The 25831-nt window shown below is 39.7% G+C and overlaps 1 protein-coding gene, 1 long non-coding RNA gene and 1 pseudogene across 4 annotated transcripts in view; 2 read left to right on the forward strand and 1 right to left on the reverse strand.

Annotated features, from left to right (window-relative positions):
• Positions 1 to 21674, reverse strand: part of LOC121434774 (platelet glycoprotein 4) — a 79376-nt gene extending 57702 nt beyond the window's left edge. For both annotated transcript variants that reach the window (XM_041633740.1, XM_041633742.1), the window contains exon 1: positions 21564 to 21674. The gene's annotated coding sequence lies outside the window, so the exon portion shown is untranslated. The remainder of the gene's footprint in view (positions 1 to 21563) is intronic.
• LOC121434710 lies at positions 2785 to 11750 on the forward strand (annotated as a pseudogene).
• A 123-nt stretch (positions 21675 to 21797) lies between the features above and the next one.
• LOC121434614 overlaps positions 21798 to 25831 on the forward strand; it is a 38301-nt gene continuing 34267 nt past the window's right edge. For both annotated transcript variants that reach the window (XR_005972488.1, XR_005972487.1), the window contains exon 1: positions 21798 to 21981. This is a non-coding gene — a long non-coding RNA (uncharacterized LOC121434614). The remainder of the gene's footprint in view (positions 21982 to 25831) is intronic.

Genomic DNA, 25831 nt, shown 5'->3' on the forward strand with positions numbered 1-25831 from the left:
ATAGGATTACTTTGTAGTGAAATGGAGTGGGATAAGGGAAAACAATGTTGCTGCATTTTCTAGTTTTAAAAACATACAAAAATATGTTTAATTATTTGAGAATTTCACACAGTATATTTTAATCATGTTCACCCCACTCGTCTTCTTATTCTTTTAAGATCAATGACCTCCATAGCCTTCTCACGACTTTCCAAAGTTTATGTCTTATCTATTTAATTTTTGGAATCTACCTATTCCAATTACTATTAGCCACATACTTGTGTTGTGTAGCCTTCTACTGGAGTATGATGGACCCTTAAAGAAAACTGATTCTTCCTTTCCCAGAAACCATTAAGCATCACTAGCTCCTTTGTAGTTGCTTTTTAAAAAAAGAAAACTACGTTTTTTAGGGGTCTGCCACCCAGTTCCCAAATACACATTGAGTATCATTCTTTCTTATAAATGCCTGATCTTAGCTTGGTTTGTTGCTTGTCACTTTTTCTTAAGTAAGTTATCCCATCTACCTTTCGTCTCTAGACTTTCACCTCTATTCGATAATCCTTCCCTTCTTTCCACCCTCCTGGCTGTTTGTGTATTTGGGTGGCTGACCCCTGCGTCCTTTTCTGCTTCTCCTGTTCCCCCTTTTCTCTTATTTATTCTCTCTGCCTGCCAGCCCCACCTATTTCTCTCTCCTGCCTAGATATCATCCGTTCAGTTTTTTATTAGACCAATCAGATGTTTTAGGCAGGCAAAGTAACACAGCTTCACAGAGTTAAACAAACACAACATAAAGGAATGCAAAACATCTTTGCCTTATTAAATCAATCTTCCATAGCACAAAGAAATGTATAACATCTTAAGTAATATCCCACAGCACACCTCAGCTAGGAGTAATGATTCATATGTCGCTTCTCCATCCACTCTGGGAAGTTAACTAACTGCTGTCTGTTGTGAGTGCGGAAGTCCTGTCTTGCTCAGAAGACATCCTTTTGCTCAAGGCCTTCTTGGTACCGAGCTCCTCAATCTTTTCCTTCTCTGTTCTATAAATGTTCCCTGAGCTTTGGGGAGTTGAGTGTGATACAGAGGTCTCATTTGTGACTGAGCATTCTTTTAAGTTGTTACTATTATTAGTGGTGGTGGGAGAGATGGGGAAATGCAGGAGAAATGACTGGGACTGCCCCAGATCATAGAACATTACATAATATTGTCTAAAGGGATAAATACAAGCATGCATACACTTTGAAAACTCCAATAGCTACATTAAACATTCGAAATAAACAGGTGATATTATTAATAATATGCTAATTAATCCAGTATAATTATGATACCATTTCAGCATATAGTCAATATAAAAATTAATCAATGCAATGGATAATTTAAATCTTTCATGCAGTGCTTTGGATAGCATGAAATGTTATCCAATGTTCCTTTTATTAGCATCTTGATTCCTGTGCTGTCATGAGTGTGTAGTGACTACCACAGTGGTCTTTGCTCCACAGCTCTGATGTGAAAACCCATACTCATTTCCTACAATATTAAATAAAAAGACAAAAGCATCAGTCACCCGAAGAAAATATGTAAGGTAAATTTTAAAAACAAATATCTAAGAAAGCTTTAAAATAATAAAATAAAAAATATTTTAAAGAATGAAATACTTTATGACTAATGCCTTCAGAAAACCAAAAGACGGAACAAAAATACACATTCTAGTCATCGAATTGCTGAAAAGGAAATCTATGATGCCATGAAAGACCCAAATAAAGCTAGCGATTGTGAAACTAATCCAGCAGCGATAAAATGAAATCTTGGGATAGCAGTAAGCTAGTAGAGAAAAGCCAGTTTTGCAAGATGGGCTGCTATTGTTGAGGTGCAGGGGGAATACCGTTTGTCTGAGGTCAACCTCTTCCACTGTGATTTTGCTGCTTCTGGGCACTGTGATGGCTTTAGTCTGGGATCTTGTTGAGTCTACCCTCTAATGACTTCGGCTGCACATGGTCATATTTTATTAACCTGTGACAAACATTCGCTGCCTATGGAGCCCGTTCCTATGCCCCACCAGTTTTTGAACTTCCTTCTAATTTGGCAGAAACATAGTAACATGGAGATTCGGGTGTTGAGTAGCTGGAGATACTGCCTGGCACTTACAGAAGAGGCTGCATTACATGTGTCCATTTCAAATGGTTAACCTTCAGCAACTTCCCCAAAGGTCCAAATAGAACAAATTCATTTATTTATTATTTAAAAAGTGAGCTTTTTTTTTGCAATGCTACAATTACCTGGGACTGTATTTTAGGAAAGTAAATTTATAAAGCTCTACATAAAAACCCTGTCTCAAAAACAAAAAGAAAAAGAAAAGCCAGAATAAGCCTTATCAGATTAACTGATAAATCACTTTGCCAAGTACTACATATTATACAGATAAAAGCCACCCACACAAACATTGCTTTCTCTGTAACCAAGATTATAAAATATTGTTCTTGCCAATGATTATGATGTCAGTGGATTATTTAACAGTATTCTCGTAAGAAGACAGTTTCTAAATTCCTTTTACAGCCTATTTTGAAATTCAACTAACTTTCTTTGGTAACATAATTCAGTATAATTTTCATACATCAGAGGATAAACTTTTCATAATTGCTAAAAGAATATGAAGTAATGAAGCTGAACACTTCTGAAAGAATAAAAGTTTTAACATGAATCATTTAGAAAACTTAAAGGTAAAGAGAAGACAGTGTGAGATTTATTGCTCTCAGGTGAGTAGAAAACATTAATAATTTTATGATGTATTAATTCTGATAGAACAGAATGGCAGAGAAGTGTGACTCTTTGTATTGGCAACACTTCTGTGATTTTACAAGACTGAACAAGGTTCTGGATCCTCAGAAGTAAGAAACAATGTGCCCCACATCCTTAGAATTCTTAACTATAAATTTTTACACTTAATATACAAGATTAAATTTTATCTTGAGTAGACAATTGACTGCAATTATTTTATATATCATTCTTCTTTACCTTTAATGTCCATTGAAAATAAATATTATTAAAATTATATATTTGTTGTATAATATATTGAGATGTTTACATATAATTTCTTCAATTCTTGAATAATTTTTATTTTGTGTATTTTTTACTATTTCTCAGTTATCATCCTTGCAAGTCTAGACAGTTTTCTCCTTTTAAAATTGACGACTTCAGGGGACCTATCCCTAGTCAAAGAACTACCGAATGCTGCTAACTTCAGAATCAGGAAGCCCTCAATCAAAGAATGGATAAAGAAAATGAGGTACATTTACACAATGGCGTATTACTCAGAAAAAAAAAATGGTAACATCATGAAGTTTGCGGTTAATAACATTAAAAAGCAAACTAGTGTTGATATTATCACCCCACGGGACTTAGGAAACATCAAAGTAGAGGGTCTAGAATGAATGGAAGAGTTCAACTAAAAGGAAGAGTTCTGTGAAAAGTCTTCCAGACATGAGAGAATCTCTCTGCACACACAAGCTTCCAGTAGCTATGAATACTTGCATGAGATCAGGCAATTAAAACATCCATCATGTGGCAATGACGACTTCAGGGGACCTATCCCTAGTCAAAGAACTACCGAATGCTGCTAACTTCAGAATCAGGAAGCCCTCAATCAAAGAATGGATAAAGAAAATGAGGTACATTTACACAATGGCGTATTACTCAGAAGTAAAAAAAAAAAAAAAAATGGTAACATCATGAAGTTTGCGGTTAAATGGATGAAACTAGAAAAAATAATCTTGAGTGAGGAAACTCAGACCCAAAAGACAAACATGGCATGTACTCACTCATAAGCTGGTATATGATATAAACCAGAGGATAGCTAGGCTATAATCCGCAGTCCCAGAGAAACTGGGTGACAAGGAAGACCCTAAGAAGGACACACATGGATCACCCTAGGAAGGGGAAATAAATAAGATCTCTTGGGTAAACTGGGGGTGGGCAGAAGAAGAATTGAAAAAAAGAAGAAAAGAATAAGACCTAAGTTTATGCTTCATGACTCTATAATATGAGAGGTACTAAAAGTCACAGTGCTAAGGTCTAACTATTGACTGGTTTTCCTCTGTTTTCATAACACAGTCACTGCTAATGTAAGATTTATAACTGATTCTCCTATGCACAAGTAATTCGGTTACAGACCATAATCTGCTATCACATGGTTAAGCATTACTCTCACACTATTGAAAGTGAAGAAAATCTTTTTTTTTCTTTTTTTTTTAATTGAGAAAAGGAGAAAAAAAAAACAAGTTTCCACCTCCTCCCAGCCTCCCATTTCCCTCCCCCTCCTCCCTCCCTTCTCCCCCTCCCCCCACTCCTTTCCCCCTCCCTCTCCAGTCCAAAGAGCAGTCAGGGTTTTCTGCCCTGTGGTAAGTCCTAGGCCCTCCCCCCTCCGTCCATATCTAGGAAGGTGAACATCCAACCTGGCTAGGCTCCCACCAAGCCAGCACATTAAGCAGGATCAAAACCCCGTGCCAGTGTCCTTTGAGTAAATCTGAATGTACTTTGTGTCAATTGATTCAGTTGACTAGAGGTCACTAGTTCTGGAGGTCTTAGAGCTAAGTAATGTCTTATTCTTCCACTGGCTCCAATGTAGTGGACATGTTGACACACCAGTCACAATGGACATGTTTGCCTAAGTTGCATCTTAGGATCTTGTGGGCCGCCTTTGTCTGTTTCAAGTGACTGACCCTACACTGGGGTCTGAGATGGTATCAGATGGACTGGTGTCTTTTTGATCTATCTTCAATTTTTAGAGCTTGCTAAAGCTTCTACCTTCTGAGTATGTTCCCAGTGGAATCCATGAAGTTTGCTTATATGCACATCATCATCATCATCATCATCATCATCATCCTCATCATCATCCATGCCCCAGCAATGCTTAAGCATGCATGGGCAGCCCACAAATGGTGGTTCTCTAGTTGTTCTTATCCTAGGCAGTCCTAGGTGCTTGTGTTATTGTCATACCCAGGTTCCACAGTCTTCTTTTATGTTGTCTATCCAGTTATTTTTGGCCTTCCTCTTTGCCATTTCCCATGTACTCCTCTATGTAGTGTTATTTTTGTGTATCTACCATCATTCATTTTCATAACATGGCCGGAGTATCTCAAATGCCATTGCTGTATCCTATAGTTTACTTCTTTCTGTAGACAGAGATGTTTCTTAAGGTCATCATTGAACAGCCTGTTTCTTTGCGTGACACCTAGAATCCTCCTGAGAGATGCAGAAGTTATGTATTTTTTGAGGTAAAAGCATGTGATGCAAAAATACTGTTTGAATTCAAAGACAGCCCATGACACATACTGGAAAGCTCTATTAGAGAACCTCCAAGAATTTTCCTAAGGCAATTTCACAAAGCCATTACAGAGGAAACTACAAAAAGAAAAGAAAATGTCTAACTTCTAATTAAGAAGAAAGGAATTTCTTAAGGAACTGGTACTAGGATGCAAAGAAAAAAAAAGTCTTTAAAATATACTGGATTTAATGAGAGGAACAGGACTATATAAAATAATGAACTTGTGTCAACAGAAGACCACACATTTTCTTGTAATGCAAGACAAAGAAAAGATATTAGTGGCAGAATGTGTAATTCAGAGGCAGGAAGGGAGTGATACGTTTGGAAAATTGACAGAAAGCAAGGAAACTGAATGCAGTCCAGAACTGCGTATCTCTTGTGTAACACTCTAAGAAGTTTGAACTTTATGCTGAGAGCAGATTCGTGCCATTAAGTAATTCTAAGTAAAGAAAACCAACAAGTTAAGAGACTCCATTTCTAAAAGACAGTGTGGAAAGGGATGAATTGGGATGGCTGTTCTGCTCGGAGGCCTTGACCTGAAATATGCATGCAGTAGAAGAAAGATGCATTGTGCAGTCTCAACAGGGCGTGGTTACCTGGGAATGTCCCTGAGGTTCGACATGGCAGCAGAGAGAGCTGTACAATCAAAAGCGAACTGCAAGAGTCATCCCAATGCATTAGAGATGTGCTCTCACTAACCACTTCTGGCGACCCTTGGGGACATAACAGTAGGGGTAGGAAAAAAAAAGGAACAATGAGAACTGAATAATGAACTAAGCAGCTGTTTCAGTAACAGCAGACAAAACTCTGAAGGCCAAAGGAAATAGAGTTCTTAGCCCTTCCTGTACACCAGCTCTACTTGAAATGACAGACAGTATAGATCTAAAACACTGCAGTGGTGATAAAAGATGACTTAATATCTTCAATTAGTGTTATCAAATGAATAACACCTTAATTTTCCATTTTCTTATTTTGGGTAACAAAGGAATATGACATATAAATATACCATGATTACTTAAACTTTAGGATGAAGGAGCAAAAAGGTATAGGAGAAGGAGAACAAACAATGAATCCAAATACAAAACAGGTAGATTCTCCAAGAAATGACCAGGATAACTTTACAGTTAAAACCTGTCACTATGTTTGAAGAAAAAGGCTGCTAAGACACCAGGGAAATTAAGAGGAGATATAAACAAAGAAATTACCCTAGCATAATTTTCATAGCTATTTTAAAATATCTGTGATGCTAAAGTATTACATATTCAACTATAGAATATTTCTGTTAAGGCAATTAGTGTTGTTTTTTTTTTCCAATTTAAGTAAAAATCTATTGCAAAACTAGGCATACAGATTAAACTTTAACAACCTGGAAATTGAGTAATACATTTGCTGTTGTATTGACATTACAGATGATATTTGTCTATGTAACTATGCAGCTCATGTTAACTATATGCAAATCTGATGCTGAAGAAAAAGGACTCTAAGAGAAATTTTTATTTTCTCAAATAGCTGATGGATATTTACATTCATTTGCAAATATGCATTATAACGAAAACAAAACGTCAACTCAATAATCAACACATTGGAGTGTAATGGATTAAAAGGGTAACCATGGATTATGTTGGACATGAATAAACCCAAGACTTAAGCCTCTAACACTTAAAAGTATTTCATCTGTACATGCTGTATCCAAACCTAACAGAAATGTTTACAGCACAAATCTGTATGTAAGTATTATGGGGCCTCCTATTTAGTATAGGCAACTAATGATTCCTAGGAGAACAAGAATTCACTTTCTCCAAGAATGAGCCAATTAATGTTTTGTCCTACCAAATGGAATTCCCTGAAATCATACATATTCTGGGAACACTAAGAGTGTTCAGCAGGTTGTACTTATTCTATTGAACCTGTGTGTGTGTGTGTGTGTGTGTGTGTGTGTGTGTGACAGAGAGAGGGAGAGGAAGAGAGAGAGAAGAGAGAGAGAGAGAGAGAGAGAGAAGAAGAAGAAGAAGAAGAAGAAGAAGAAGAAGAATAAAACAAAAAGAAACCATAATTTGAGGCAGTGAGAGAACTTGGGAGGAGAGGACATGAGGGGAATTGGAAGAAGAAAGGGGGGATAATGTAAATATGTTTTTATTTTTAAGTTACAATAAAAATTAATATTTTAATATCACAACCCTACTTTGTATTCTGTAAATAGTTTTTTATGGTTGTATGGAATAGATTCATGTGTTTTTCTTAAAAGCAAAAATGATAAAATATCACCCTGTGAAACGATAAAACTTGATGAGAAAAAATAAGCAGTCTTTGTTTAGATGTTAACCTCAAGAAAAATTAATGGGCAAACTATGAAGTTTAGTCAAAATATCTTTTTATATAACGTGATAAATGCAAAAGTAGAAAACAAAGTACTCTTTCTTTTATACCAGTTTTATTTTATTGCTAAACATCGTGTTCAAATTCGAGTTATATAGCAATAGATCATTTCTTGTGCATTTTACTGATCAAACTAGTAGAAAAAGAGTGGAATTTCCTCTTTTAGTACTCCTTGTGTTTTGCCTTTATCATGGGTTTGGGAGGAGTGTACAAAATGAACTTTATTAGAATTCTATTCCAAAGTTGTGATTTAGATATAGAATGCATAAAGTAAGTTTGCCATGAGATGTGGAAAACAACCCAATTTATGGGAGCTGATCAGTTTGACACTGCCTGACTGCCTCGGCTGGACTTCCCTGTTCTTCTTTAGATAATAGCCTTGTAAGGTCATACTGAATAAAGACATAAGAAGACCACTCTATAATCATATGAGAACACAGGAGAATTGTGAACAATGTCGAAGCCACGGAAACCACAATTCCTTTACCGTCTAGTGTGCAACCCATCCTTATCAATGACAGTCCCAGTATCATCCTAGTCTTCCCTCTGCCTGGAGCAGATTAGGACAAACATAAAATTGCCTTATCTCGCTCTCTGCCTCAGCTCCCCTTAACTTCATAACCCGTCCAAATCTATGAACCAAAATTCAAATTCTGTCACTTTTGTTTTTTATTACAGAGCTTCTGTTATTGTTTGGCTATTAAGAAGACCCAACGCTCGTGTGCTGAAAGATCATCTCAGGAATGTTCCGGTTGAGACATTTGAGAGGTGACTAGGATATGAGGACCTTATGTTCATGACTGATTAGTTCACTCATGCATTCATAATTCCAAGGAATACTGTGGAGTGACAGAAACTCTAGAAGACGGAGTTGGTAAGAAACAGGGAATTATACCTTCTCCTCCTGTTACTATGCCTCTTTTATTTCCACTTTTGCTCTATCAAATGAATTCTTATATAAGACTCTGCCTCACCACAGGTCCAGAGAAATTGAGCTAAATGACAAGGAGCCAAAGATTCTGAAAGGATGGGTCAAAGAAACCATCCCCACTTCTGCCTAGCATACTCAAGTATCTTTCCACAGTGTTGGAAAACCATTCCCCGTAGTATAGGTTACCTCTCTGGAATAAATAGCAAGTCTATCCACAGGGGTTTCTGTTGGTCACTCACTGAAGACAGTGACAATAATAGGGAACTTGAGAAAACTTGATTCCAAAAGTGCTGATAGGTGTAGAAGTACAAGCTCTGAGAATTTTCAGGAAGTGTAAATCGACTTTTAAGGGTTGAGAATGACAAGAAAAAAACATCAGGTTAAGATAAAGGCTAGAGTTAGAAGTCACAGGAAAGTCTTCCTACCCAGGGGCCATGCAGCTCCTTAGAGCTTTGTCATAGTTCTGTCTCAAAAGAAAGGCAGGACCTGTGAGTCCTGCACTCACGGGAAGGAAGCCTAGCCACAATAGTAAATATTCTGTAAATATCCTTCTAGAAGAGTCCACCAGAAAGGATAATGTGATTTGAGAACTAAAAATCCTCACAAATAATAATTGGTAAAATCATAATGGATACATTTTAAGTAGCATTTTAGAACGAAATAGATAAATGCTGTTGGGACTAATTGAGTCCTGGCCTTCAGCTCCTCTTCTCTGTCTAGAGCCTTCTAATTGAAGCTGTGCCTAGCCTAGAGGATCAGAGGATGGGATTTTCACCTGTTGGCAGGGTATTTAAGTCTCCACGGTGCTATTAAAGAGGGACTTTTGGTACCAGTGTTGGAAGGTATGTGTGTCGGTCTGTCTCCGTGTATGTATTCTCAACCTCCAGCCCCTTGCCCAAAGCTCAATAACTGGGTTCTAGCGCATAGAGTGCAGATGGGGGCGGTGGTGCGAGGTGATTGGAGGTTCCATTGAGATTTGAACTCCATCGCTGGATTCAGAGTCCAGAGTGTTTCCAGCTCCTCTAAGAGCACTCTTTCTCTTTCTGATACCACACTGTCAATACAGAGTGAAGAACTGCCAATATGGAGTGATGGGAACTGGACAGTCTTAACAGCCAGGTTGAGCATGGCAGTCCCCGAGGACCCAGTGTACCCCCTGGTATGAACCCTTCTGTCATGGGAGGAATGATGGGCCCCTCCGGCTTCTCCTCCATGGCCATGAACCCTACCCAGGCAGCAGGCATGACACCCTTGTATGCAGGACAGCGACTGCCTCAGCATGGGTACCCTGGGCCTCCTCAGGGCCAGCCACTGCCCCGACAGGGCATCAAGAGAGCCTATTCAGAGGTGTACCCTGGGCAGCAGTATCTGCAAGGAGGCCAGTATGCAGCCAGCACTGCCCAGTATGCTCCTGGTTCTGAGCAATCCCCTGGCCCTGCCTCCTCTTACCCCGGACACAGGCTACCCCTGCATCAGGGCATGGCCCCTTCCCTATCTGCACCTGGCTTCAAGGGACTGCACTACAAGCCCACAGAGCAGTTCAACGGGCAGGCGCCAGCTTCAACGGGGGCAGCATCAGCCATAGCCAGCCTGGCTTGAGTGGGGAAGTCAAGTCTCCTTTCCTGCCTGACCTCAAGCCAGGCCTCAGCTCTTTGCACCCGTCACCCTCTGGAAGTGGCCCTTGTGATGAGTTGCGCCTGACCTTCCCAGTTCGAGATCGGGTGGTTCTGGAACCCTTCCGCCTGCAGCACAACCTGGCTGTGAGCAACCATGTCTTCCAGCTCCGAGACTCTGTCTACAAGACCCTGATGCTGTGGCCTGACCTGGAGCTGCAGTTCAAGTGCTACCACCGTGAGGACCAACAGATGAACACCAACTGGCCAGCGTCTGTGCAGGTCAGCGTCAATGCCACACCCCTCAGCATTGAGTGTGGAGACAACAAGACTTTGCACAAGCCCCTCTACCTGATGTACGTGTGCCAGCCAGGCCGCAACATGATCTAGATCACCGTTACTGCCTGCTGCTGCTCTCACCTCTTCGTGCTGCAACTGGTACACCATCTGCCTGTCCGCTCTGTGCTGCAGGGCCTCCTCAAGAAGCGCCTCCTGCCAGCTGAGCACTGCATCACCAAGATAAAGCGGAACTTCAGTAGCGGCACCATCCCTGGGCCCAATGGAGAGGATGGGGTGGAGCAGACGGTTATCAAGGTGTCCCTGAAGTGCCCCATCATCACCTTCCGCAGGATCCAGCTCCCAGCCCGTGGTCACGACTGTCGCCACATACAGTGGTTTGACCTGGAGTCATACTTGCAGCTCAGCTGTGAGCGGGTGACCTGGAGGTGCCCTGTGTGCAATAAGACGGCCTTGCTGAAGGGTCCGGACGTGGGTACATGCTGGGTATCCTGATTTACATTCAGAACTCAGACTATGAAGAGATCACCTTCGATCCCACGTGCAGCTGGAAGCCAGTACCTGTGAAACCTGACCTGCACATCAAGGAGGAACCAGATGGGCCAGTGCTGAACCGCGGCCACACTGTGAGCCCCGCCCATGTGCTCATGTCCAGTGTGATGGAGATGATCGCAGCTCTGGGCCCCGGGCGCTGCCCCCTTTGCCCCTTTGCAGCCCCCTTTGGCTTCTGCCCCCAGCGACTACCCCAACCAGGGTTCCAAATTCCTGGGGCCTGGAACCTTCCCAGGATCCTTCCCATCTGCTACACCCACCACCCCAAACCTTGCTGAGTTCATCCAGGGGCCACCTCCCATGTCCTACCAATCTGACATTCCCGGCAGTCTCCTGACTAGCAGGCCACCTGTACCCAGCCCATAATCCTGTACCACCAGGATTGTACTCCCCCAAACTCGGGCCCACCCCAGGCTCCCAGCTACACCATCCAAATCCTCCCCCTCCATCCCAACAGTCCCTGGGTCAACCAAATACAGGGCCCATCAGCGAATTGGCCTTCAATCCTGCCATGGGCATGATGGGACCTCCCAGCATGACTGGGGCAGGGGAGGCCCCAGAACCAGCTCTGGATCTGCTCCCAGAACTGACCAATCCGGACGAATTGCTCTCCTGTCTGGGTCCACCCGACCTCCCCACAAACAGCAGCGATGACCTGCTCTTGCTCTTTGAGAACAACTGATCGTCGGTTAGTCCCTGGCCTGGCGAGGACACACTCACAGATATCACCACAGCCTTCCCTTCTCACCCAGCCCCACAGGATGCCTGGTGGTTCTTCCTGAATCTCCTCATGTACACACCCTGAGCTGGGGCCAGCCCCTATTGAACTGGAAGCAGCCCTGTGCTCCAAGGGCCCCAGGCCAGTGTTCCTTACACCCACCCTCCATTAAGCTCACTGCTACAGAATGGTTCTTGCGTGGTGCCCTGCAGGCCCCATCAGCTGCGTGTGTACACAACCCTACACCCCAGACTCACGGCCTTGAACTTGTCCTTCTGCCCTGCCTGCTCCCACCCGGCCTGCATCTTGTTCAGCACTGACCCTCTGTTTCTGCTTTTCCTCAGAAGAGCTGGCTGGCAAGACTGGCTTCATACTCTTGGTCTGCAGCTCCAGTGGCTTGAGCCTGGCAGGCTCAGAAAGATACAGAGCAACAGCCTGTGGGGGGCTTGGTGCTCTCACCCAGCTGAATGTGATCCGCGGGTTCCCCCCTCCACCCTGAGCTTCAGGCAGAGGCTGGGGTGGGGGCAATAAAGCACAACAATGTACATAGTGCAGAAATGCTCACAGCTGGGAGAGGGAGGGGCAGCTGTATATGCCAGCATATTCCTCTGTGGACTGGCCTGGGCCTTCCATGTGGTGTCTGCCCCTTACTGAATGCAGACAGCTCAGGGGGAGGTCGGAGGTTCAGCCTCTTTAGGGGTGGGCTTTCAGACTCAGCTCTGTGTAAATTCTCCAGGGAGCTGCTCCCCCAAGTTCCTCTTTTCTGTGAAAGTGAAGAATTAGTACAGATGTGTTTTTTAAACCACCTCGTCTCCACCCTGTGGCCCACACCCAGGTGGGGGAGGCTATTGCATCTGCTGGCAAGCGGCTGGGCCTGCAAGCAGCTTGCTGGCCTGTTGTGTCTCTTGTCTGTGCGATCTATTAAAGGACTCCCTCGTTGGGAAAAAAAAAAAAGGAAGAATAACAAATTTGGCCTTGCTCTTGGGTAAATAACATGAAGGGAAAGTCTTTGACTTCTTTTATTAATGTGATATGAAAGAATTGCTAAATATGCATTTATTATTAATGTGTGTGAATCTACACATCTTAGAATCTTGTGTGAGGAAACACTAATGAAATATATCTTCTCACTTTGTGCCCTGAGTTTGGAATAGTCAATGTGTTGGTGAGACATTTTGGAGTGCTCAGTGTTAGGCAAGGTTAGGTAAGAGACGTGAGGATACTAATATCAGTCGTCCCTGTCATCAAAGCAGTCAGATTCTGGATATTTTCCAAAGATTTCTCCCTCATCTTTCCGGGTTGTCAAAAGTTCCCAAAGCAAAGGGAAATTTAGACATCTCAGGTGGAAGCACCAATAGGCACATCTGTGCTCAAAAGGAAGGCTTCTTTTATTTTCTTGTTTCTTTTTCAGTGACTAGTTCTGTTGGGTCCTCTTTCAACTTGCAGTACAAGGAAGAAACAGTGCTTCTGTGAATCAGACCACAGCTCTGTCTTCTCACACTGGCTCACAAATACAGCTCATTGTTAGGATTCTCTCTCCCCAAAACTCCTGCATGTGTACAGTAGACACAAAGCTTACTTTAATAAATTGGAATCAAAGTGTCTTTGAGATTAACACCAGCAACGGACTATTACTAAGAACCATGCATAAAATTCTTACAATGGAACTCAAAAAAAGTAAGAATAATAATAAGTGTTATTACAACAATATAAATATAGTGAACTTTTTAAAGCAGGCATCAAGATGCCAAGTTCAGCACTCTAATCTTCACTGATTTCTGACAACTAAGCCTAGCCTGGTTTAATCTGTTAAACCAAGCTGTGTATTCTCACTGCCTGATTTCCTATGCTTGTTTGTTGATCTTTAATTTCATGAAGCATTTAAAGCTCACTCAGACTCTGAGCATGGCTCTCCCTGTCTGGTGCATGTCCTTCCCTAATCTTATCTTGCCCTCAACCCTTTGCCTACATAGCAAGCACCCGTTGGCCAGTCATGCCTGCAACCGAAAACAAATTCCGATATGTCTCCCTTCTGTTACTCTCCCTGGCAGATTAACACCAAGCGCACAGGAAAATTCCCTTTTGAACCTTTTTGATCTTATTTTTATTTTATGGTTCTGAGGTTTTTGTATTCCTTTCAAATTATTTTTTGTTTAAATTGGCAATATATGTGCTGCACTTATTCTCATAACCAATACTTCACGTTTTATTTTTATTTTAATTTTGCTTACTTACTTAGTATTTTATGAGTAGGAGGGTTTGCTTATATGTATCAGTTTACTATGTGCATGCATGGTGCCCCCACAGACCAGAAGAGGACATCGTAGCCCCTGAAATTGGAGCAACAGGAAGCTGTGAACCAACATGTAGATACTGACAATTAAACCCAGGTGCTCTGGAAGGCCAACAAGTACTCTAAAACAGTGATTCATCTCTTCAACCCCTGGACTATTTTTTACAAGATACCGTCTCATTCTGTAGTTTACGCTGAAATGACATGGCGATCTGCCTGTCTCAGCCTTTCCAGGGCCGGGATTGCAGAAATGGAAGATTGCACTCAGGTGACTGTTGGACTCTTAACTTGTATACAACTAACCGCAACATGGGTATCCTCCTCAAATAGGTCATAGGTAAGCAGGAGGGCAAAGTCTTAACCCCCTGATTGTACTAGAATGTGACGGCTACTCCGCAGTGCCAAGAGTGAGTGCGAGAGGAAGAGAAAGGAGGGATTGATTGTGCACCGTTGGTGGAAGAAGACAGAATGTACTTGAGGGCTGTGGAAAGCAAGCCCAGGTATAGGAAGGATGGAGTGAAGTTCAGTAGGAGGCAAAAATAATTTTCAGATAGATGCATACTGAATCATTCACTCGGAGAATAAATAACCAGAGAAACAGGTTTTGGGTAAGGTTTTAGTATGTCGTATGAGTTCTAGAGGTATAAATAACTAAGAAAGTAGGCATAAAAGGTGTCTTAAGTTTTTCATTAGCGTACAACACAGCAAATTCCTTTTAATACATAGGTATTCATGTTCTTATGTTGAAGTTGAAGGAGAGAACAGCCATTGAGGGGAAACAGCTGCAGGTATGTGCAGAGGAAGCTACTAATGGATCTAGGAAGGAAAAGCATAGCTCACTTAGCCAGAGGCTACGGGAAGAAACAATGCGAAAGATTTCAGAAACATGGGTAGGTCAGGGGACACTAAGACAGTGAAAGAGATAACTGGGTCATGGTAAGTCATTATCAAGAATGAGCCCCAGGATTTGGGACTGACTAAAAAGATAAGAGAAGGTACCGCTGACAGAGAGAGGAAAAGTTGGGAGACAGGTTAGTCCCGTCTGAGTTTAAGATGAACACTTCTTTTCTAGCTGCAGAATCCTGGGTCAGTCACTTAATTACTCTGTTTAGTCATTTAAAACAGTTATTACTGTACATAGTACTTTTTAATCAGTGTAAAATTTTGTATTTATGCTATTAAAATCTCTTATCACATGAAAGTCACTGGCATAAGCATATTACTTATGTCAATTTACTTATTAATTTTCTAGAACTACCTTGTGAAAGATAGACATTTATTGCCCACATTTTACTGTGAAAAAAAAAAGAGACAGTACAGATTTTGCTATATGCCACAAATCACAGACCTGGGACTTTGGAAGATCTCAGCTTAAACATATATGAGATAGGAATAAAAAAAGATAATTCATAGCCGGGCGGTGGTGGTGCACGCCTTTAATCCCAGCACTCGGGAGGCAGAGGCAGGCGGATCTCTGTGAGTTCGAGACCAGCCTGGTCTACAAGAGCTAGTTCCAGGACAAGCTCCAAAACCACAGAGAAACCCTGTCTCAAAAAACAAAATAAATAAATAAATAAATAAAAATAATTCATAACGTTTTCCATTCAATACGAATCATTTCAAAATGGTTAGCAGAGTCTAATGGGGTTATCTAATATGGGCAAGCAAGCATATTTTACGCATTTATTTATAATAAAAGAATTTAAAGAATAAAATTTACATGCAGATATCTTACTAAAACCTAGGACAGATTTAAATAAAATAAGTCACAAAGATTTAGGGAGGAACATTTCTCATATTTTTTAATGAAACCGTGGTCACTATGAAATAGCAGAGATGCAAGCATGTATGTTGAAAGAGTTTAGATAGTTTTAAATCAATGTGTGGAGTATTAGCATCTGTAACTCAAGCACTAGGCATAGAGATACATGAGTCAAACATTAGATTATAGCTACAAGATGTAGATCAAACAATGTACTTAGGTAAGGTCCCTTAGAAGATAATAGGTATAAAGGGGTAGACCCAGAAAATCTGAAAATTGGAAAGGGAATGGCACTCTCTCCTCACCAAATCTGTACAAGTGTATTGAATGTCTATTAGTCTGAGTCCTTTGCATAGGTCAGTAGACTTTGATTTAAAACTCTTTGAAGAGCCATCTCCACTGCTAATGTTTGATGACTTTGCAGTAAAATAAAATGTGAACATTAAGGGAATAGCCAAAAGTGGATTTCTATCAAAATACCAGGAAACAAACTCAGATTCCTTGCTGTGCCCTGGAAAGTGAACACTAAGCATTCTTCTCTTTGAATGAAAGAGCATTCAAGTCGATTCAGTTGCTTTTGTTTTCTCTACAGAACGTCACCTTCAGAAATGCTCCCCCTGTTGCTATGTACAGACGCTGTGTGTGGCAGAATTGAGAAGAAGGCAAAATGTCATCCTGGACACTCAAGAGGAATATTAATGGCCTAGAGAAGGTAATGGGATACTTGTGGTCAACTACTTTTTGTTTTGTTTGTCTTTCAATGCAAGGATTTCCTTTTCCCTGTTTATGCTTATTTTTCCTGGTGTTTGTTGATAAAAACAAAATATTTTGCACTACACTGTCATTGACTACAGGGCAAGGTTGCCACATACAGAAGCAGAGAAGACACAAGGGTAAACTTTCCCTTCTCTTCCAATAGTGACATAAAACCAAGAAAGGACATCACCAGGTGCTAGCTGGAGCTCTCTGATTAGTCAGGCATAGGCACTACATCGAGGAAAATGTGGTCATGCCTGAAAGAGCATTGACTGTATGACTTGTAGTCATTCCTAAAATAAAAGCATGAAAAAACACAATGAGGCAGGGGGAAATTTAATAACTCCTCAAGAAGATCTTTGGGCAAACAATGGGAAATAAAGTGTTCAGTGTTTCCATTGATTTTATCCTAAGGAAGGTGCGTGTAGTAAAAAGAGTCTAGGATACTGAACACAGAAGACTGTCTATGTCTTGATTGCAAGTGGAAAAAAAAGGAGCCAGACATCATTCCTGGGCAAAATGAATGAGCTTCATGGACTCAGTCACTGAAAAATTTCCAGTAACTGGGTTTTCGTTAAGAATCACAAAATAAAAATATAGAGAGCAATCTTCTCATCTCTCTTAGAACTCATTTTCTGAGTGGATGATCTGTTTCATTTTGAGAAGCAAAGCTGAATGCAGATGGATAAACGTCAACAAAAGAAACAACCCAATTAGGAAAAAATGATGGATAAGGGTCCTGACAGAGGTGGTGATAATCTTTAACAACACCTGAGCCCATATTTCATGAAAAACATTTCCCAAAGCTCTGTGCTTTATAGATCACATGCATGGATATTTCTCAGGTTGCTGTGAAACATGAGGTGAAAGAAGCTAATTATTAAATTATTCAAATGATTACTTTGCGGCCATAGTCCTTAGTGGACATTTAAGATAAAAAAACTTTCAGTTATCATATTTTTAAATAATTAGGAATCCATTTAGAGGGCACTTGCCACTGAAACACTGCTCTTTCTTACAAGAAAGACTTCAAAGGACCTTGCCTTTATGGGCCTTTTATTTCAGCCAGAAATCCAACTCTGAGCAATGCTACACATTCTTGGATGTGTGGCCATGCAATCCTGAAGCACAAAGCCATCTTGCTCTGCAGGTTGGCTAGCATGGTAAGGATAAGGCCTACATCTGAACAGGCAAGAAAGCAAGCAATTCTGCCTCCTCCCCTTCTTTTATTACTTTCTTAACTATGTCTATTGCCTGTTTGATACTTTTTTTTTCCTTCAGCAGACTGCTCCACTGTTTATGGGAGCCGTAGGAGAAATCCCGGCAAATGCTTCCTAAGTATTCATTATTAATGCTTTGGTTTTATTTATTAATTACATCAGAAGGTTTCATTCTGTATGAACAAAACTGAAAACGTCTAAAAAGATACAGCTTCCTTATAAGGGGACAATATAGTCTAACAGTGTTCCCTGCTGTCTAAAATAGACACCTAGCTAGTTCTCATTCATGAATGGGTGAATCTAAATACAATTATCCCAACAAGTATTGCTGTTTTATGTTTTCCTCATCATTTCACATCTTAGAAAGGCAGTTTTGTTCATTTAGTGCTTGCGGTTCTACGCCATGGAGCTACTGAACCAAATAAGCTGCTTTTATTACATCATTTCTCAACTTTCCTGGATGAGATGAAGCAAGTGCACCTTGAGTTGGCATTGACTACATTCCCTACAGCATGGAACTAACTTTCCCCAAAGGACAAACTGATCTCTAAGTGAATTGCAATCAAATTGAATGACCTTATTTAAATAACATCTTAAACATGACAAGATAATTACGAGTCGATTTTGTGGTGATGGTAGCTTTATTTCTTTCTTTCAGACAGTTTCACTGTTTAGTCCAGGATGTGCCCTGTAAGAGTGATCCTCCTGCCCGAGTCTCCTGATGAAGTGCAAAGAACAACGTGTCCACTGTGTCCCGATACCTTTTTGAACCTGCTACAAAAATCTGACAGGACCATAAAATTTATAATTGACACATTTGAAGAAAAGACATATCAAGGACAGAAACAGTGATAATAGTTGTCCTTAGTTCACGTTTAAACCTTAAAAGCACTGAATGGCAAAGCAGTATCTTCCTGGTAGATCATGCCCTGGTCTTTGGTGAATGCAGCCAAGTGGTCTCATATGTCCCTTCCATCATCCTGGCAATTTCCTGCCATTTCTTCTTTTGTATACCAGTGCTTCTGTGTCAAAGGTCTCTGGGTACATCACAAAACATCTTCAACTATTTAGTAGAGAATTACAAAGCAGCTAAGTAAAACTGCTATATTTTTTTGCACATTGTCCATTTTGTAAAAGACATAAAATAGAATTTACCCTGTTCTTCTCCTTAAAAGATTACTGGGGCTGAGGACCACTTGGTAGACTGATTATGTGGCATTCATGCAAGAAGTCCTGGGTTTGATCATCAGGACCATGTAAAGGGGCTTACAAGCCCGTACCTGTAATTCCAGCAGTTGGGAGATAGAGAAGAGGATAATAAATTCAAGTCACCCTCCCCTACCTACCCAGTGAGTTTAAAGCTATGCTTGCATATTTGAGATTCTGTCTTCAAACAAGCAACCAAAGGTGTCAACAATCTCTAGCAGACTGCTGGTCCTTCACACATGCTTTCACTGTCTCACGCTCTGTTCTGCACAAAACAACTGCAATAATAGAACTGTTTCCTGAACTTATAATTCCTTCTGTGTTCCCTGTGCACTTAGAGTTCGTGACTATTTCCTGTTTTCACAGACTGCTTGCAGGAACGGTTTCAAGGACTAAACACGCTTTAGGACCCAGGTGTAAAAACTAATGCATACTACAGCTTCTCTCCCAACAGTCTTCAACATGAAAACACAGGAACCCACAAACATCTTTTCCTATTTCAAGTTACAGGAATTCTTTTTTCTTAACATTTTTCCTTTTTTTTTTGGAAATAGACTTTTTTCCTCCCGTAATGAATCCTGATTTTAGTTTCCACTCCTTCTACTTCTCCCTATTCTTCCCTACTTCCCCTCCCATCAAGATCTAATCCCTTTCTCATGCTCATTAGAAAACAAACAAGATACTAAAGAATGATAATTAAAATATAATTATTTCATTACTGTATAAAGATAAAACAAAAAATAACACATCAGAATTTGGAAAAAAAAAACAACAAACAGAAAGGTGAAAAGAGAAGGCATGGGAAACAGTTTCACTCATTCACATACTTGTGAACCTCGTAAAAACACTAAACTCGAAGTTGTAGAAGCCGCAATATAGACACAAAGGATCTGGTGCAGATCCGTGAAGGCCCACAATTTTCAAGAATTGTTAATTGTAAAGATTATAACTTTTCTAAGCTGACAGAAGTCACCATGAAGGTAAATTTTCCAATACTAAGAATGTCTGATTAAATTTCTAAGTAGTCCTCTTGAAGAAGAATTGGTTCGAGAAGTGCAGGGAAGCACAGTTACATCGATCCTCTGATAGTATTTGTTTTTCTGTCACTCCTGGGGTGACCCTACATTTACCTTTGGAACTAATTTTACAGCCCTTGAGACACCTTTCCCCTCTAACAGCCGTCTTCTGAGTCCTAGAATTTGCCATTTTGCTTTTTCCAAGGTGAAATGAAATTGTTTTCCTCTCCTCAAGCACTTGATCTCTTTCCTAAACTCTCACACCTTTCCATTGCAAAGTGGTCCTTGCCCTTTATGTGTGGATCCAATTTCACATAATTAGTGCTTATGAAGTACATCATTTGGAGCTATTTCTCCTTCCTCCTCTCAGGCTCAAAGAAGTCTCGCTGATCCACAAATCCACTCTTATTCTTTAGGTATACCTGAGAAGAAAGCAGGTGGCCTGTTTGTCTTCATTTGATCCAGAGTCCTTCATATTTGGGAGTTCTCTCCCAGAGAGAGAGATAAAGACATCTACACCTTTGTAAGAATCAGCCGGACTTCCTTACACAGAAGTAAGCCTCATCCCATACAGCCGTTCTTCAGGACAAAAGTCAGCGACAGTGACGTTTCCCAGTAAAGATGCGCATCTAATTCAGTCCAATTGTTTTTTTCAAAATAGACCGGAAAGTCAGAATCAATTACCATGTCAGTAGTGGCCGATATTTAACCAATTAAGCACCCAGCTAGTTTTACGTTATGAAAAATTGCTACTCTAGAATTATTTGCATTTCTTTATATAAAGCACACCATTAGAAAAGTGTCTGCTGTGCAATCAAATCTTCCACTGACCCACGAAGAGCTTATCTGGGGAACGCTGGACAATGTTATGCGATCACCAGTGATCCGTACTTCATGTGTGGAAACCCTTCTTTCCTAGTCTTCTAGTTTCCCGAGCTAAGAGTGTGAAGCTTTCCATGACTTTTGTGCATTAAGTCTGTGGTGATTGGAAGCCAGAAAACATTTCAGAGCATCTCCACAAAGCTCCTGCAGTTTCCACTCTGTTTTAAAAACCATTTCTGTGACCTTTAAGCAAAAGACTCTAATTCATTGTTTTAGAGTTATAGGATCAAAAGATCATATTCTAGAAAGCCTAAAACATAAACATATTTCACTGTGGTATGAAATAAGATTTAGGCGTGGGAAACAAATTTTGAAAATATACAGAAATAAATATTTCAACTGAAATTTGGTAAGAACTTTGCTTCCTCATATAACCAAAAAATGAGATATGAAATTCTAAAGGGGAAGTCTTATAGAATACATTGGGAGATTTGTTAATCTAAAATTGAAGGGTTCAAAATTAAATTGTCTTTATCTTCTTAGTTGCAGGCAAATAAGCTTCTTAACAGAAGCATTACATATTAAATTATTGTTTCAGATAGCATACACTTTCTCAGAGAGTTCATGTTATTGTTGCATAGATAACAGCTCATCAACTACAAAGACACAGTTACACTCCTAAATAAAAATAATTCTGCTCACCAGCTTCTAGAAGAGCTTGCTTGCCGTCTGAGCATTTTAAGATTTGCTTCAGGGAGACGGTTGAAGGAGGCACAGAAAGTAAACATACCAGACCCACAGCCCAGCAGCTGAGAACTCTGGGAGGAGACACAGGGTCTCAACCATTCATTTGTCCTCCAGGCTATCCTGACATCTGACAGCCACTGACATTGCGAGCATTCCAGCACTACAGACACAGGCCGGAGAGGAGATAAATATAGGACGCTGACACCTGAGCCAAATGAGACGAAAGCTAATGTGAAAAATCACCCTCATTTTGTGCCTCAGTTTTGGTAAATAAAACCCTTAATCCTCTTCCTGCTGAAACCTTTCTATGTCGCGCAAGAAATAGTTGCTGAGCTTATAAAACACAGACATTCAAAATGACCCGGGATTACTGGTAGGTTTGCTTCTCATGATTCTCATTTGCTCTGACAGAGATAGTCTTGGTTTTTTGTTTGTTTGTTTTGTTTTTTCCTGATCGAGCGTAAAACAGCAGTTTGCCATGGTTTAATCAACAGACAGGGTTTTGCTCCAGTCACGAGTGAAAGTTATTTCATATTACCTATCAGTCCCTAAAATGTGAATGTCTGTGTGGTAAGCTTTCTTAGTATGTTTTCCCTTATTTCTACTTATAGTTTGGTCATTCTTGTTTAACTTAATTAATGAGTCAGACTGTATCACACATTACTGTGGTGTTTAGGTTTGAATTACTGTTATTTAAAATCTCTTGGTGGTTTCCTGCAGTCGGTTTAAAGTGAGTTTTACTGAATACTGTTGATAGGTACATGAATCAAGCATGGCCCTCGATCTGAATGAATCCTGTGATTAAAGTCAAACTCTGATAATATAGTGGCATGTTTTTACCCACACATCACCAGTTTATTAAAAAATCCATTCATTAAAAATTTCCCCCTAGTTAAACAGAGAGGCCAGGAAAGACCAACAAAGTCAGGTTGTACAATGCTCTGTTTCTTTTCAAATGCTAAGTATTTTTCATTTAGTAACTATTCTAGAAAAGTCGAGGAAGATACTAAAGGAAAGACAGGGCATAGAATTCCATGTTTTATGAGAAACTCTACAGTAACAAATAGTACCATTTTGTTTCCTTACCCCAAATAAGCCTTTCCAATCAACCTCATAGTTATAAGCCTATTCTACAGAAAATAAACTAAAAATATATAAATATTGACAGTGCTAAAAAGGAGTTCATCTAAGTATCTAACCTATACAGTTTGGACTGTATCATAGTTATAGGCCAAACATTAATTTCACCTGCCCTTTACTTGTATCAGACTAGCCATCCTATGAACAATAACAAGGATCGACTATTTGTATTAATTTATTTACTTACTTATTTTTGTTTAGGACGTAGGGAAAACAAAGCCATGTTCCCCAGGGAGAAGTGCTCAGATACCAGGAACTCACCTGGTATATATGTATAAGGCATTATATCTAAACAAACACAAAAAGACAGGCTGCAGTCCCCAATTGTAGGGGTTCGCTGTCATCTTTCACGTATGTGTCAAACTCCTGACAGCTTGTGTAAGACTCTGACCTGGGACCCGGAAGGGCAGTTCTGGTAACAGCACCCCAATTGCAACCTGAGTTGTGATAGGTGAAAGATGGGAGGGGTAACCAAGTGGTAATGACTCTTACATTACTAATAAAACATGATTTTGCATATAAAATTGTTGACTGAGTTTTCTGCCCTGTCCGGTTTTTGCAGTCAGTAAGTCCCCCAAAAAATCACACTGAGGTCTACATTAATTATAAACAGATTAGCCTAATATCTCAGTCTTCTGTTTAATTCTTATAACTTACATTAGCCCATAATTCTTGTCTGTGTTAGCCACAGAAAAACGTTTGATGGCTAATTTAGAACTAAGTATATCAGTAAATTCCTCCTGGGATTATCTGTACCTTTATTTCCTTGTTAGCATGGAATTGATGGTGTCACTCAAAGCTGCCACTCTTAAGGAACATCTTCCTGATAGAGAACGTCTTCCTGATAGATGACAGGTGTTCTGCTTTACATTTCTCTGCCTAGCTCGTTCTCAAATCTACCACATGCACTGTTTTTTTTTTCTAAACATCAAATGAAGCCAAAGGTTTTGTTGCGAATCACTCTCTAAACTTAATTCTTTTCTTGGTGGTGGAGGGTTATAATTTGGAAACAGTTTCTCACACTGTAGCTCACATTGGCCCGGAACTCACGATGTGAACCAGGTTTGTCTCAAACTCGAAGAAATTCTCCTCCCTCATTCTCAATGTATGCCATAAAATTGGCTTTAAAGTATTTCCCCCTTGAAAAATGTTAAAAGAGAATTTCAACACTTTTATTACACACGGGCAGCATGTAAGGAAGAACCTATATTAGCTAGGCAGATTTAGTTATTGTACAAAAATACATGTGCTGTAAGGCTCACAGTGACATTATATGTACATTTAAAGATTATAGTAACATGTTCGTAAAATATTGGATTTAGAAGAAATTGGTTCCTATTTGCTCACTATTAAGAATGGAGCCTGAAGGAAATCCATTCTATTAAGATAAATTTCTATTAAGTTCCCCAAAGCTTAATATGTCAATAACTTTCATATTTTATTTAATCCTCTATTCCTTTATCATCTTCACCGACTACAATCGCCTCACCAAAATTTGCATAACACAGTTAAGCCCGAAGAAACATTTATCCTCTTTGAAATGGATGGTCCTTTCTTTATATTAAGATTCTGTACATATGAATCTGTTATTTTATGTGATAAATTAGATGCTAAGACTTATGCATCTGTTTTACTATTCAGTGAATGCACATCTACAAACAAATATCTTGTATTTATTTACACAGGAGTGAAATGAACTGAGGTATAAAAGCAAATAGGTATTAATGAGCTAACAATTAAGGAAGTATTTAAAAATAAGGGCCAGTAAAAACAGTGAACCATGAAGAGGAAAGAGGATGAAAGATACAAACATTAAAGGCAGAAGGAAAATTAGAATGGGAGAGAACAAGAAGGAGTAAGAAGATATGACACAGGATCTGTAGGGATTATTCCTACCTTAGGAACAAGAAGAAGTTTGAAATAACTTGGGTATTTGAAGTACTCTGATAAATACATAAAGAAATCTGAGTTTCATTGAGAAAGCCTATAAGAACAATGATGTTGGATACAGAGAGGAAGAAATGGATGGGGAAAAGACTGAAAAGCAGCTACTCATGAGTGGAGGGTAACTTGATAAGAAGTAGACTCAAGAATGGATTTTATTCTTTAAAAAATGAATTCTGAAGACACAGTAGGGTTTTGCTTGTGCAATGACGTGAGAGAAAGTATGAGGTTAATTAAAAAGTTTTATATGTAATTGTAGAAATCTCTTGGGGTAACCATGAACATACATCTAGCTACGGTGGCTAACACAGATCAAATGCTGAAATACCATTTTATGGATGAAAAGGAGATAAATGAACAAGCAAATAAACTGAATTTAGTCAGATAAGAACACAAGTGAACAGTAATGTAGAAACATGAGGTTATCAGTCCTTGGTGACTTCAGTTTTCCAACTGCAAACCAAGCCAACACCACATGAAAATGGTTTGAATAAAATTTTAATCTGTATTAAAAGTATACAGACATTTTCTTTTTATTAACTCTATAAATAATTTAGGAGTTTATATTTTGTTTGTACTAGAGTATTACAAGTAATCTAGAGATAATATGAAATATCCTCATATTTGTAGCCTATAAACAAATATTTTTAGCACAGGTCTTGGCTGTAGAATACTTAGTCATCAAATTAATAATTATAAATACATTAGTATACAATAAAATATATAATAAACTTATATACATGAATATGTATATATACCTTGATCAGTACTGAGGAGGATTGTTGAACTATTTAGTTTTTTTTCTCATTGGAAGGCTTCACAATACAATATACCAAGATAAAAGGCACTTTTAAAGATAGAACCAAGAATATAATTCTTTCAGTCCAAGAACCACAGGGAAGTCAAGAAACCCAGTACGTTAAAAACACCAAGAATAAATTTTTAAAGATGCTGCAAGAGCTTTACACACATTTGGATGTGTATAGAACTTGTAATCTAATGGAAACTTAGGTCCCCCTGGACTAAGAGCAAATAATATCCACAGGACATAAGGTCCCTCTTCTAGCAAAACAACAGGCTGGTAGCCAATTATGGTATCAGCCAAGCAGATGTCCCACTGGCTTTTAAATCAGACACAG

Source organism: Microtus oregoni, unplaced genomic scaffold, assembly GCF_018167655.1.
Source record: "Microtus oregoni isolate MIOR12 unplaced genomic scaffold, Mior012 000044F_ref0000062, whole genome shotgun sequence".
In the NCBI taxonomy this organism is placed as follows: Eukaryota; Metazoa; Chordata; class Mammalia; order Rodentia; family Cricetidae; genus Microtus; species Microtus oregoni.